A 12508-nucleotide genomic window follows, 5' to 3' on the forward strand; every position below is an offset into this window, starting at 1 on the left:
CTTTCCTATTTTCAGCTTCTTAATTCCAATCTCCACCTCTTGTAACGTGAAGAGCTTTGAAGTTGTGTTGATCCTAGGGGGAGGCTCCGCCTCAGATTCTTTCTCATAGAGTTGCCTTGCATATTCAAACCATTGATTGGCTGTAATATTATTTTCAATTTGCTTCTTCCTTGGTTGAAGTTCCTGCCATAAAAGCTTTGGATTATTCTTGCTTAGATATATTAACTCTTCTCGCCTTGTTTGCATGAACTCATCTTTTTTCCTTTTTAGTATCTGCTTATATAACTTTACATTCATCTTCTCCTTGCCTGCCTTTTTCAAGGTTCTCCTTGCCATTTTGCATTCCTCATTAAACCAAGCATTTACAGGAAAAAAATTTGATTCCGATTTCCTATTTTTTGCTCTTTTGCACTTCTCAAATGCACTTTGAATTATATTTGTTAACTTGTGACTGTTGAAGCTTTTGAAACCAATTTTCTCCTTCTGAATTAATCTCTCTAACATTGTCTTGAAGATAGTATAATTTTCTTGTGTTAGAAGAATTTTGCCCCTTGATAGTGATTGCCAAGAGCATTGGGTTTTCCTCCTATGTTTCATTTCTTCTAACCATGATAACTTTATATAAATTGGGTTATGGTCTAATTTTAAGTCCCAAATATGCTCTCCAATCTTAACTTCATCTATATTTTCTATCAAGCTTTGTGAACACATCACATAGTCAATGACACTTGCCCCATTGTATGTGTTGCATGTGAAGTTCCCATACCTTTTCCGTCTATCTAGACCATTGCAAATAATTAAGTTGAAAGCCCCACATAGTGTAAGCAACTCCTCTCCAAAAAGATTGCTAAGTTTGTCATCTTCTAAACACCTCACCCATTGGGGATTCTCCTCTTCAGTGAGCCAAATAAGATTGTGATCCTCTTTACAACAAAGAATACTAGCTTGATTATTTGTTGTTCTAGCATTGAAATCTCGCACTAAAAGAACTTCTCCCTGTTGAGAGTACACGACAATATATTGCTTTAAATATGCATACAGATCCTTGCTATCTAGCCCCTTATTTTTGTAAGTTTTTGAGACTTGAGGGGCAAAATAGCGTGCTGCAATTCTGATGTGATTCTCATTCTCTAATATTTTGAACCATAAATATTGTTTATTTGCATCTTCTTTAATTAACTGAATGTGATGACCCTTTTCTTTCACTAAAACTAGTATCCACCCCATATTCCCCCATACACTTTGCCATTTTCTGCTACCTTGTTCCAAATTGCTAACTTCAAATAACTGTCAACCATAGGAGTTTTGAAACCATCATGTTCATGAGTTTCAGTGAGACAAATTATGTCTCTACCTTCCACAATAGGCCCTAACCTAGGTCCCCTCCTCCAAGGGTAACCTCTACAATTCCAACAAACTAAACTTAGGTAGACATGGGTAGGATTTTACTGCTATGCAGTTTGGCACATAAGACTCAAATTTGAGTTTTCACCCCTTTTCATCTATGCCGATCTTGTTGTTTTCCTTCCTATTATCGAATTCTCTATTTTTTCTTTACTGCCAACTTGCTGCCTTGTTTTTCCAGGCGGTTCAAACATTGCAATAGTTGCTTTACCCTTGTACAACCACACCCTTTTCCCTTCATTGCTTGCTGCTGTAATTTTCTCCACTTCTTCCCTTCTCTCCTCTTGTTGTTTGCTGGTTAAATCTTCTTCGAGGAAGAAGTGTGAGCCTTTCAAGAGTTTCTTTTTGCCCAAAAGCTGGTGTTTGTCTTGTATACTTGCCACGATGACTTTTATGGGTCGAGGCCTCTCTTCACATATCTTCCCCACCCTCCTTTCTTGGCAAATTTTCCCTTTCCAATGTAGTTTCTCTTTCAGAAAGTCTCTTGTCAAATTGAGAGTACTTTCATTCTTCCCATAATCTCTTATTCCCCTGATAATAAAGTTTGTTTCCTCGTCCTTTCTTTCTTTGTGTTCTCTACTAGCACTTGCATCTTCTTCTTCCTCTGTCCTTATGTAACCATTAGCGTCTTCAGCTCTAGCTTTGATTTCTTTTGGATTGTCTTTCCTATTATTCTTTTTTGCCTTCTCTTTCGAAATGTCTATTTGCTGAGATACTTGTCTATCTACTTGAGTTGCTTTAGAAATGATCAGATCCTTGTTTGCTGCTATTGATTCTTTCATGGTTTGCCACACTGTCTTCATGCTTTGCCATTCTTGTTTTCCTGCCTCTAGAGCCTCTTGTAACATTGTTACCTGTTCTTTTAAAATTCTATTACCTTCCATTAAACATCGATTTCCAACTGTGATCTCTGAAATTTTGCATTGCTTTTCTTGTTCTTTGGCTTCCAAAATCTCCAGCCTTGTCTTGGCCTTCATTAGTTCTTGGACATAAAGATCTGATGACCAAGTAAGAGGTGTAGATGTGGGACTATAAAAAATTGATTCTTCTTTTATTTTGTTGCTTTTATTTATTTTCTTTCTCTGGAATGATTTCTTCTTGTTTGTTCCCATTTAAGGCGAGCAAGCCTACGCCTTAAAATGGCCCGATATTGCTTTGCATTTACTCAAATCTACTTTCCTGTTTTATCTGTTGAAGCAATTTTGACTTGACCCAAATGATTTGTTTCCACAAAACCTGAGATTTCCTTGCCATTTTTAACATTTACCATTGATTTGCCTTCCATTATAAGAGAATTCAATGGCTATCCGCTCGGTAGCTATAACTCTGACTGAACGTGCTTATAATCTTTATGTGATATCTTGGGTCTATTCAAATCTAACTTGCTTCAGAAGGTCCGTGACTGTTTCAGGAAATTTTCGACCCTTGGACTGTGGTTTTGCTATGGCTATTTTTTCTGTGTCTTTGTCGATGGGCTATAGCAAAAATATTGTGCTTCTCTTGGGATTCTCTATTGGCTCACATGAAAAGAGTGAAGATAATGATCCTAGTGCAATACACCCTTAACATATTGAAGAAAAATAAAAAGAGTGAAGATAATGATCCTAGTGCAATACACCCTTAACATATTGAAGAAAAATAAACTTTTAGTTATTAAAAAGTAATTTTAAATAATATTCCTGACCATAATCATTAAAGTAAACTCTAAAACAAATCATTTATCTTTTAATAACATATCACTTTAAACCATATAACACACTTCATTACAATTTAACTTCTTAACCCATGAAAAATTAATAATAATGAGTCAAAGTTAAATTTTAACGATTTAACTTTCTTATATCCACCATTCAAATCTATAATCTCACTCTTGCCCAAACATATTTTACCCATCAAATTAATGCACTTTAATAATTTTTATTGTATATTTTATTAATTATTTATTTTGGGTTGAAGCGTCAAGTTGACTGAAAAAAAACGTAAAAATGGATACCGTTTTCACCCATAGATATATATGTACACGAAGTGTTACTAAGTAAGGCAAGTTACTAAATTCTAATCTCGTAAGTCTTAAAACCCTAACCCTAATTCCTTTTAAGTGCCACTCTGCCGCCTTTAAATTGCACTCTGCCGCTGTCTGAACAGAGGCATTTTGAAAATGTATACTTTTCACTGCATGAAGCATTAGCATGGGGATTCTAAGCTGGTGCTTCTTCGATCAATGGAAAATATACGTGCAGTTTTTTGTGAAGCCAACGCTAACACTGTTAGCATGTTTTTTAAACTGCAAATTGTTGTCTTCTACTGTCTACGGCGATAAAGATAATGAAAATTGGGGCAAAGGTGATATGGAATGGGTAGAATTGAAAAGAAAGAAGGGCAGAGGGAACTGGTGCCGAAGTGGTATGTTTACTATTCCTCATGCATGCAATCTAGATAACATTCGTTTATTACATTCTGTTCAACTTGAAACCTCGGATTTTCCTTGTGCTCGACAGGTTTGAAGGTTGATGAGTACTTTTGATGAGTGATATAAATTAGTGGGTTTATGGATTTTGAGTTTATTCTCTATTCTGTTACCATTCCTATGCACATATTCCACTGTTGGTGCCCTCTTCAGGAGTTGCCCTGTTATTGTTAGCAACTCCATGATCTTGTTCTTTTTGTTCGCATGAATTTCTGTGGCATTGTCCTTATTTGTCATCTTGTCTTGTTTCGTCCTTCTTCAATCTCGATCCCGTCTTCAGTAATGTAGCATGTCACCTGAGCTGTCATCTCATTTCCGTGCATGCAGCCTGATTCCCTTTGTATGCACATCCCACGTTTGCATATCTGCAATCTTAGTCCCGTCTTCAGTAATGTATCATGTCACCTTTGCTGCCATCTCATTTCTGTGCATGCAGCTTGATTCCCTTTCTATGCACATCCCGCGTTTTCCTATCTGCAAACACGTGGAAGAATATGTAAATTGACAGAGGTAAATAAAGGTTTGCCAAACCAAAAACTATGGTGCAAAATATTTGTGAACTCCTTATCCTCGAGTTTGGACCAGAAACTTCGCCCTAGAGGTTGATGCAGCTAAAAGAACCTTAAAAGCATAAGCCCACAATAAAGAAATAAGAAGCCGAGGTTGATGCTTTTAAAAAGCCGAGGTTGATGCTTTTAAAAGAACCTTAAAAGCATAAATGACCACACTAAATGAAGCACTACTGGGGAGACTTGGATTGAAGTAGTGTGACAGTGACCATGATATTCCACACTTATCACTTCCCATCATTCCCTTGATATCACGTCCATTCTTTGGGCTTGTTGTCATTGGTTCATTGTGATTGACAGTCTTCTTATCCTCATCCTTGAGCTTGGACCAGAAACTTTGCCTTGGAAGTTTATTGATCTAAAAGAACTTTAAAATCATAAATGGCCACAATAAAAAAAAAGAAATGCTAAAATGCAAAAGATGGCTAGGACAATCATTAGTGCATAGGCAAAAGCCTAGCACGAGCACTACCTCCCTCATTAGCCATCTCCCAGTTCCTTGAGCACTTATGCTCCATCACCATAAAAAAGGAACTCTTGCATGCAACAACCTTGATGAGTGATAAATGGAGTCATCATTAAGGGGTCAATAAAAGCTAAATCAATAAAAGCAAGCTTGGGCTCCTAAGCTATGCTCCCAATCAAAGCGTTATCCAAAAAGTAGTAAAAGGATAAAGGAACTCTTGCATACACCAACCCTCATGAGCAATAAATTGACTCATAATTAATGGGTAAATTAATGCTAAATCATTAAAAACATGCTTGGGCTCCTATGCTATCTTCTCAACCAAAGCATTATCAAAAATGAAGTTAAAGGTGCACCAAAGGGGTGGAACAAGTAGGTCGAGAAAAAAAAACTCATGCCTCCATGATTGCTCCCTCTTTACATCTGTACACTCAGGATGATGGGCCTCCATCAACTAGTTACATGGTAGTGGCACCTTGCCTAAAGTTTTTCCCTTCCATTGCCACTACTATTACAAGCACCCATAGATTGAAGGGTTGACCTAGGACCTGTCACTTACTCGTAAAGGTTGGAAATACTTAATAGGGTTGACCATCTATCCATCCCTAATACAAGTAGGGAACACTTTTACAGGACTTGGTCTAGTTAGATATTGGAAGGTGATCTCCTCAGTTTGAAGTGCTAATATGCCCCTAAAATAAAATATGGTCCACTATGGTGCATCTATGGTCATTGTCCCTAAGTGCTAATATGCCCCTAAAATAAAATATGGATGATCCACTATGGTGCATCTATGGTCATTGTCCCTAATGATTGGTGACTTTCACTTGATCTTGAGATGGTTTTGTCAGCTAGTTCTTCACATAGCAACAAGGGCCTTTGAGGGAACCTTACATCACTCCATTGCATAGCATGCCGTGATAATTTTACACTTTCTAGAGAGCAATCTTGACCTTGCAGATGCAGTGTTGCCCTTCCAGAGCAGAGCGTTGGGCACTTGATGATTGGATAAGGATGATTGATACCCCAGAGCACACTTACGTGCTGAAACATTGAGCTCCTCTTGCTTCTTGTTGTATTTACTTGATGTTGTACCCAACGGACATAGGACGCTCCTAGGTGGGCCTTGAAACTGTTTGATGGGCGCTGCTTTTTCTGAAGTCCAGATGGTGATGGTCATCCCGGGTGAAAAGGGAGGACTTGTACTCATTCTTTGAGCTCTAACATTAGAGAGGGAAGGTGCCATGCCATCCATCTAGTCCTTGAGAGGGTGATGTAGAGCACACAAAGCATGGCTTTTGGACATGGAGGCACTTTGAGGCACTTCTGGAGGTTTCCCCTCAGGTTTTGGAGTTGATTATGATGGCGGTACATCTTTTTAGTCCATTTCACACTTTTTTGTGGCATTTAATGCTAAAAAAGGAGATGACCTCATGTTTGTAGAGGAAATCGAAGCACATTTGTGGGTATTTATTGCATTATTCTATTGTTTTGAGCTATAAGGTTGGCCTATAACTTGTTGTCTTGTCAAACAGTTTAGTGGATGCTTGTGGATGAAATTCCAAGGTTTCCGTTCCTAAACCCTTCAAATGCAAAATTTGGTGTTTATTATGCTATAGCCTCCCTAATTAGGGCTGACACCCTAATTTGGGATGAAACCCTAGTCCTTCGCCAAGCTTCAACTTGAAGCCTATTTGAGGGTTCCCCTATTACTTGGTTGACTTAATTTATTAAGGAAATCATTTCTGTGACTTCTACATGTCTAGATTCTCCTTTTCATTGCCTATCAATAAACCTAATTTGCAGCAGTCATTCGCTATTCTAGGGTTAGAATACTTGTTCTTTTATAAATAATATTTGAGTCTATTTTGGCGTTAAACTATCTTTCCTTAGACTATTCATTCATATCACATTGAGCCCTCTAATTAGAATGCCCCCTTATAGCTGAATATAGGGTCACCTCCCTTGTGGTGAAATTCTGCTAAAGAGCAGGAGGAAGGTTGCTGAGATGACAGTGGCAATCCTTCCTCATTGTTGCCATAGGGTCTGGCCCTTGCCTGGTGAATCCCCTCACAAGGCCTGCTAGATTTGCGGCAATAAGGCCCAAATAGGAACCCTGATACAACCAAGTGTTGCCCCCCTTTATACCTTTAAACAGTAATTTTATTCTCACTTGGCCATGTGAGCTGGGAGGATACCAACAAAGCAAAAATAGAGGACATAGGGCACATTTTGTTGTTTTATTGCAGGGAATTGATATACGTGGCAGTGGTTCAATATTAAGCATTCTTCATCATTATTGAAATTGTTCTCTCATGTTTGCACATTTCCATATTATTAAATTTGAAGTTTCATATTTTTCTATTTGTCATTTCCTCACCATGTATGGGAAGGGAAGAAATGTCAATGTTCGTTGGTGAATCATGAATGTCAATTGATGGATGCATGGACATTGGAATGATTAGATTCATTCCAGTGGTTCAACTTTAAGCATTTTTCATCATCAGGAACATTCTTCTCTCATTGAGTCTCCACATCTCAATTTCATTAAGTTTGAAGTTTCACATTTTTCTATTTGTCATTTCCACACCATGCCTGGAAAGGAAAGGAATGTCCATGTTCAATGCTGGATCATGAATGGATCTGAAGACATATCTGAATTATTGCTCATTTACATCAATGTCAGGGATTTCTTCCCCATATTTTATTGCATATATCAAATTGATATCTGGATCCCCGATATACCTTCCTGTCCCTGCTTTTGAAAAGTGATGTGCCCACACCCATTCCCTCCTGCTTCACATACATGTACGCTGTTAACTTGGTAATTTTTATCTGAAATATCTTCTAACACTAAATGGCACTAGCTTGCAATAAGATATGATTTTCCTCCTTTTGTGATAGGATCAGTTATCTATTCCAGGGACTAGATCCTTAAGGTTTTGATAAACTCTCTGTGTCAACCTTATGAAGTTCCATTTGGCCTTGTAAAACTCAAAAGACCATCTAAGTTAAGTGACTTTCTTTAACATTTTATCAATCTCTCTCAGGGAAATTGGCGATTAACATTTGGTTTCCTTTGGAATTACATTTTGATAGGTTTTAATTGCCAAAGTATGCATCATTATCATCTTGTAGTCCTGATAAACCATGCTTGAACAGTTTCACACTCCACTATGAGGCTATCTATCAATTGGTATATTTACTATCCACTCAAGATATGTCTTGCTGCAAATCATTTAAGAATTGTTTGAAGGGTCTATCACCAACTTTGAGTAAGTGCAACTCAGCTTTGATCTGTGATCTGTTTGGTTTATGATTCATTGTCATGTATACTATATGTCTTAGCTTTATAGCTCTTGTTTGATTTATTATTAAATGATTATGCCGGTTTGGAATGGTAATCATTCTAGTTGTCTCTTATGCTTAGAGTGGCATTAAACATTTCAAAGCACGTGTGTAATAAATGGTCACCAATTTGTTTGAGTTTGGTGATAGCATTCCTGATCATATAATTGGAGATGAGAAATGTGTTTTTGAGATTCCTCATCACAGTTGGGAATGCAATCAAATCTACCAACAAGATAACAATGTCAGTCCATGTGTTTAGGGTACATAAAACTGATGGGATTGTTCTCAATAATCAAGCTCGAAGACTTTTGCTTTGTAAAGGGTTTATTTTTATATTTAAGGTTTGAAATCAGGAGCAATGCCTCCAGACAATTGTATGGATATCTATCTCAAGTCTTTTCGAAGTTGTTGGTCAGGACCTCTACCATTCCTGAAAATATAACTATTTCGTACTTGATTTTCTATATGTAGAAAGTTGTCAAGCTTATACATGGGAAACATTTGGTCTGAGCAAAATTTGAATGGTTTTGGTTGAGGTCTAAATGTTCTTATTGTCAATGATAACAGTATTAATCATTGTCACGGATAAGCTACTAGAAATGCTGGGGTGCCAGACAGTTATGGCAAACTCAGGTTACCTGTGCTTAACAATGAATAAGTGCATGAATGTTTGGTGTGAGCAAAGTTTGAATGGTTTGTGTGAGGTCTAAATGTTCTTATTGTCAATGACAGCTGTATTTATCATAGTCACTGACAAGCTACTCGAAATGCTGGGGGGCAGACAGTCATGGCAAATTCCATTTACCTGTGCTTAACACTCTTATTTCTACCCATGAGTGCAGTCCATGTAGTTTGTTTAGAATTTTAGATGAGTGCATGACATAGACTGAGGGATAGAAGTTACAACCAAAGAGAGACCTTCTGGTGGTTGCATTGATGGTTAAATATAGACAAAGGTGCCTGAGATAAGCATGTTTGTATTGGAATAGTTGGTGATCTAAGGAAAACCAAGAAACACATTCTCCAGGTAGCCCTGGGAATTGAGTTAAACGAGTTATATGTTTGCACCATAACTGAGAGTTTTTGAAAAATTACTTTTAGCAGTTGGCAACCCAAACATGAAAAGAGGCAGGGGAAAGAAATGACTTGACATTCATATTCACACTCTTTATCTCATGAGAAACACAGGTGGGCACATTCTGGTCTAAAAATGAAAAATCCCATTTCCTTTGCTTTAAACTGAGAATATTTGGGGCATTTCTGTAAATGCAAGTTTTTAGTATCTCTGATCCCCTTTGGCAGATTGTTGATAAATAATAGGGCCCTAAAATGCGTTTTGAAGCAAAATTTGCAGCATAAAAGAAAGCTCTAGGTTGTCCAATTTCTTAACTAGTTTTTTGTATGGATTGTTTCACTAGCTGGATAGCTGTTCTGTGTGGAAAAAATGGAATTTGGAATTCTGCATGGGCTAGATGTGAAGGTAGCAAATCCTAATGAAGCAGTTTTCAAAAATCTCTGCATGTAGTGTGTATTCAAGCCTTCATTTGAAGCTGAAAGACATTATGTTGTAATCTGAAAGAGGAAAAAATGAAACGAGTCATTGAGCTAATGTGTATAAATTTTCATTTAGATGAAGATGAAGAAGGAAGTGCCAAGTAAATAGATCTTTGGTTGGGAGTTGTAGGATTATTTTCAACTGACATTCTTTTCTCAATTACTGCATGTTTAGGCTGTTTAAAAGCCTTATTTTCTAGGGCTGTTTTTTTTTTAATAACAAGGCTTTTGCTGACAAGATTGTTGATGAATGTATATAAATTTTCATTTAGATGAAGATGATGAAGCCAAGGAAGTTCCAAGAAAATAGATGTTTGATTGGGAGTTGTGGGATTATTTTCAACTGACATTCTTTTCTCAATTACTGCATATTGTGACCAGTGAGCTACAGTGGGAGACTTTTTTTCCGAGGATTAGTAGAAGAGAGCTTATGAAGCAGTTCTGCCAAGCGGAATGCCTGCTTATTTTCAAATTGAGCAAGCTGATCCGAAGTTCCGACAGGTGGGATAAGAAGGAAATAATGCCCACCCATCTTTCCTTCTCCCATGGCAGGGATGGCTACAGCACCTAGTGCCTGCGCTGAAATACGATAGCATTCATTGTGGAAGTGCTATAATGATTGTGTAGATGCTCCATGCTTCTAGTGATGTGATGGGCTAACAAACATTAGGTGTTATTAGAAGGAAAATGAGTTGTGGTTGCAAAAACTCATTATTCAAGTAGTATATTGGGAACTCCTTTCATATCAGGCTACCAGGAGAGGTCCTCCTTGAAGGAATACCTACCGAGTATATCTTTGTATAACTATTCATTAAAGGAAGAGGAAATTATTGGTCTACCAAATGATACCTTTTAAAAGGAATAAGGAGTTGTTTATTTTGTTCTCTTGTCCAAGTGAGATAACAGGTGGCCTGATAGTTAGAACTGGTTGCACCTATCATTAGTGATTAGAAAAGGAGCAGCAATGACAAGAAATAGGCCAATGTGAATGGAGAGGATTCTAACGATGCTGTGAGTTAAGACACATTTATTTTAGTATATTGGGAACTTCCTTAAAGGGATATCAACAATTGTAATACTTGTTTCTTTCATGAATTGTGTTGGCAAGGGATCGTGAATCTTGCAGGAACGAAGGTCTTGATCTTGATCTATGGCATTGTATTCAACGAGTTACGATTGGAAACAATTTTTTTTGCAGATCAATCTATATGACAGCACTTCATTGTGGAAGTGCTTCTCTATTAATGGAATGTGAGCTAATAAACATAAGGTGTTGGCAATGGAGAAATGGGTTGTGTTAGCAAAAACTCATTATTCAAGTATATCAGGAACTACTTCCATATCAGGCTACCAGAAGAAGTCCTCCTTGAAGTAATATACCTACTAAAGATATCTTGTATACTTTTCATTATAAGAATAAGAAGTTTTTGGTCTACGAAATCATAGATGCTACCATTTAAAAGGATTAGAGTTAGCTTATTTTGTTTTCTTGTCCAAGGGGAGGTTAGCAGGCTGCTTGGTAGTTACAACTGATTTCAACTGTTATCAGTGATTATAAAAGGAGCAACAATGACAAGAAATGGGTTGTGTGCGCAAGTTATCATTATTTAAGTAGTATGTTGGTAACTTCTTCCATATCAGGCTACCAGGAGAAGTTGTCCTTAAAATATTACCTACCATTTTTAATCAAAGGAATAGGAAATTATTGATCTACTAGTGATACCATTCAAAATTAAAAAGGAGCTGTTGGTTATTTTGTTCTCTTGGTCAAGGAAGATAGCTGGCAGCGTGGTCATTACAACTGATTGCAACTGTCATCAGCAATAAGAAAAGCTGTAGCAGTGACAACAATCATTACTTAGCCTCCTTTCCCTATGGTATGCATTTCAGTATCCCATTTCATTTGGTTTCACATTCTTCTGTCACTATTCTTCTCTCTTTGCCCCTATCTGATGTAGAACCTCTTCGTTTCTCCTTTTCTCCAAATTTTGCAGTTTGAGGATGTTGAACTGGAGTGAACAAGGTCCCAGCTATGAAGATTTGAACCGTTATGGGGCTAGTGGGAGCAATGGTCCAGACTACCTGCAAACCATGCCAATTATTTTAGTGAAAGAGATCGGAGAATGTTTTTGATTTACAGTTAATACAAAGAAATCTGGTGTCTTTTGGCTGACTTACCCCTGGGTTTCTACTCAGCCCTGTTATATTTGTTGGTCCTGTATTTTATGTGTCACCATTTTTATGCCTATATTTTATTCTTCTTTTGTCATGTGGGATGAATACTAAAAGCCATGCCTAGATGTGTCACCTTTCTCATATAAAAAGTTGTTTAATCGCACATTACCCATAAGAGCGATAGGCACAGAGAAAGTCTCATTCGAGTTTCTTTTTACTTTTATGCTGGAGCAAACCCTTTTAATGCAGAGGAAAACTCTCTAGTTCTCGGTATGTTGTTCCAAGCTTTTGTGCACATCCGTGGGCAGAGTCCTTTAATAAAATCAGAAATCTCTTGCAAAAATTCCCACCAACAGTGCTATCCAATGTTAGGTCTTTGGCTATATCTATAACTGCTTGATGTGCATTTACAGTGATGTTTGATGTGCATTTACAGTGATGTTGGAATACAGGAAGATTATGCTTATGTTAGAGGAGGGCAATGCATTATGTCTTCGTTGTCATTTAGGATTTTTAGTTGAA

General features: G+C 37.4%; 1 long non-coding RNA gene across 1 annotated transcript; it reads left to right on the top strand.

The window, feature by feature from the left end:
- Nucleotides 1-3523: 3523 nt before the first annotated feature.
- On the top strand, nt 3524-12297 carry LOC149254506 (uncharacterized). Its single transcript, XR_016267168.1, has 3 exons — nt 3524-3807; nt 10193-11688; nt 11806-12297. It is a non-coding gene; the product is annotated as an uncharacterized LOC149254506 (long non-coding RNA).
- Nucleotides 12298-12508: the final 211 nt, after the last annotated feature.

This window comes from Pinus tabuliformis, chromosome 7, assembly GCF_031772625.1.
Source record: "Pinus tabuliformis cultivar Carrire ecotype Pingquan chromosome 7, CPIR1, whole genome shotgun sequence".
Classification (NCBI taxonomy): domain Eukaryota; kingdom Viridiplantae; phylum Streptophyta; class Pinopsida; order Pinales; family Pinaceae; genus Pinus; species Pinus tabuliformis.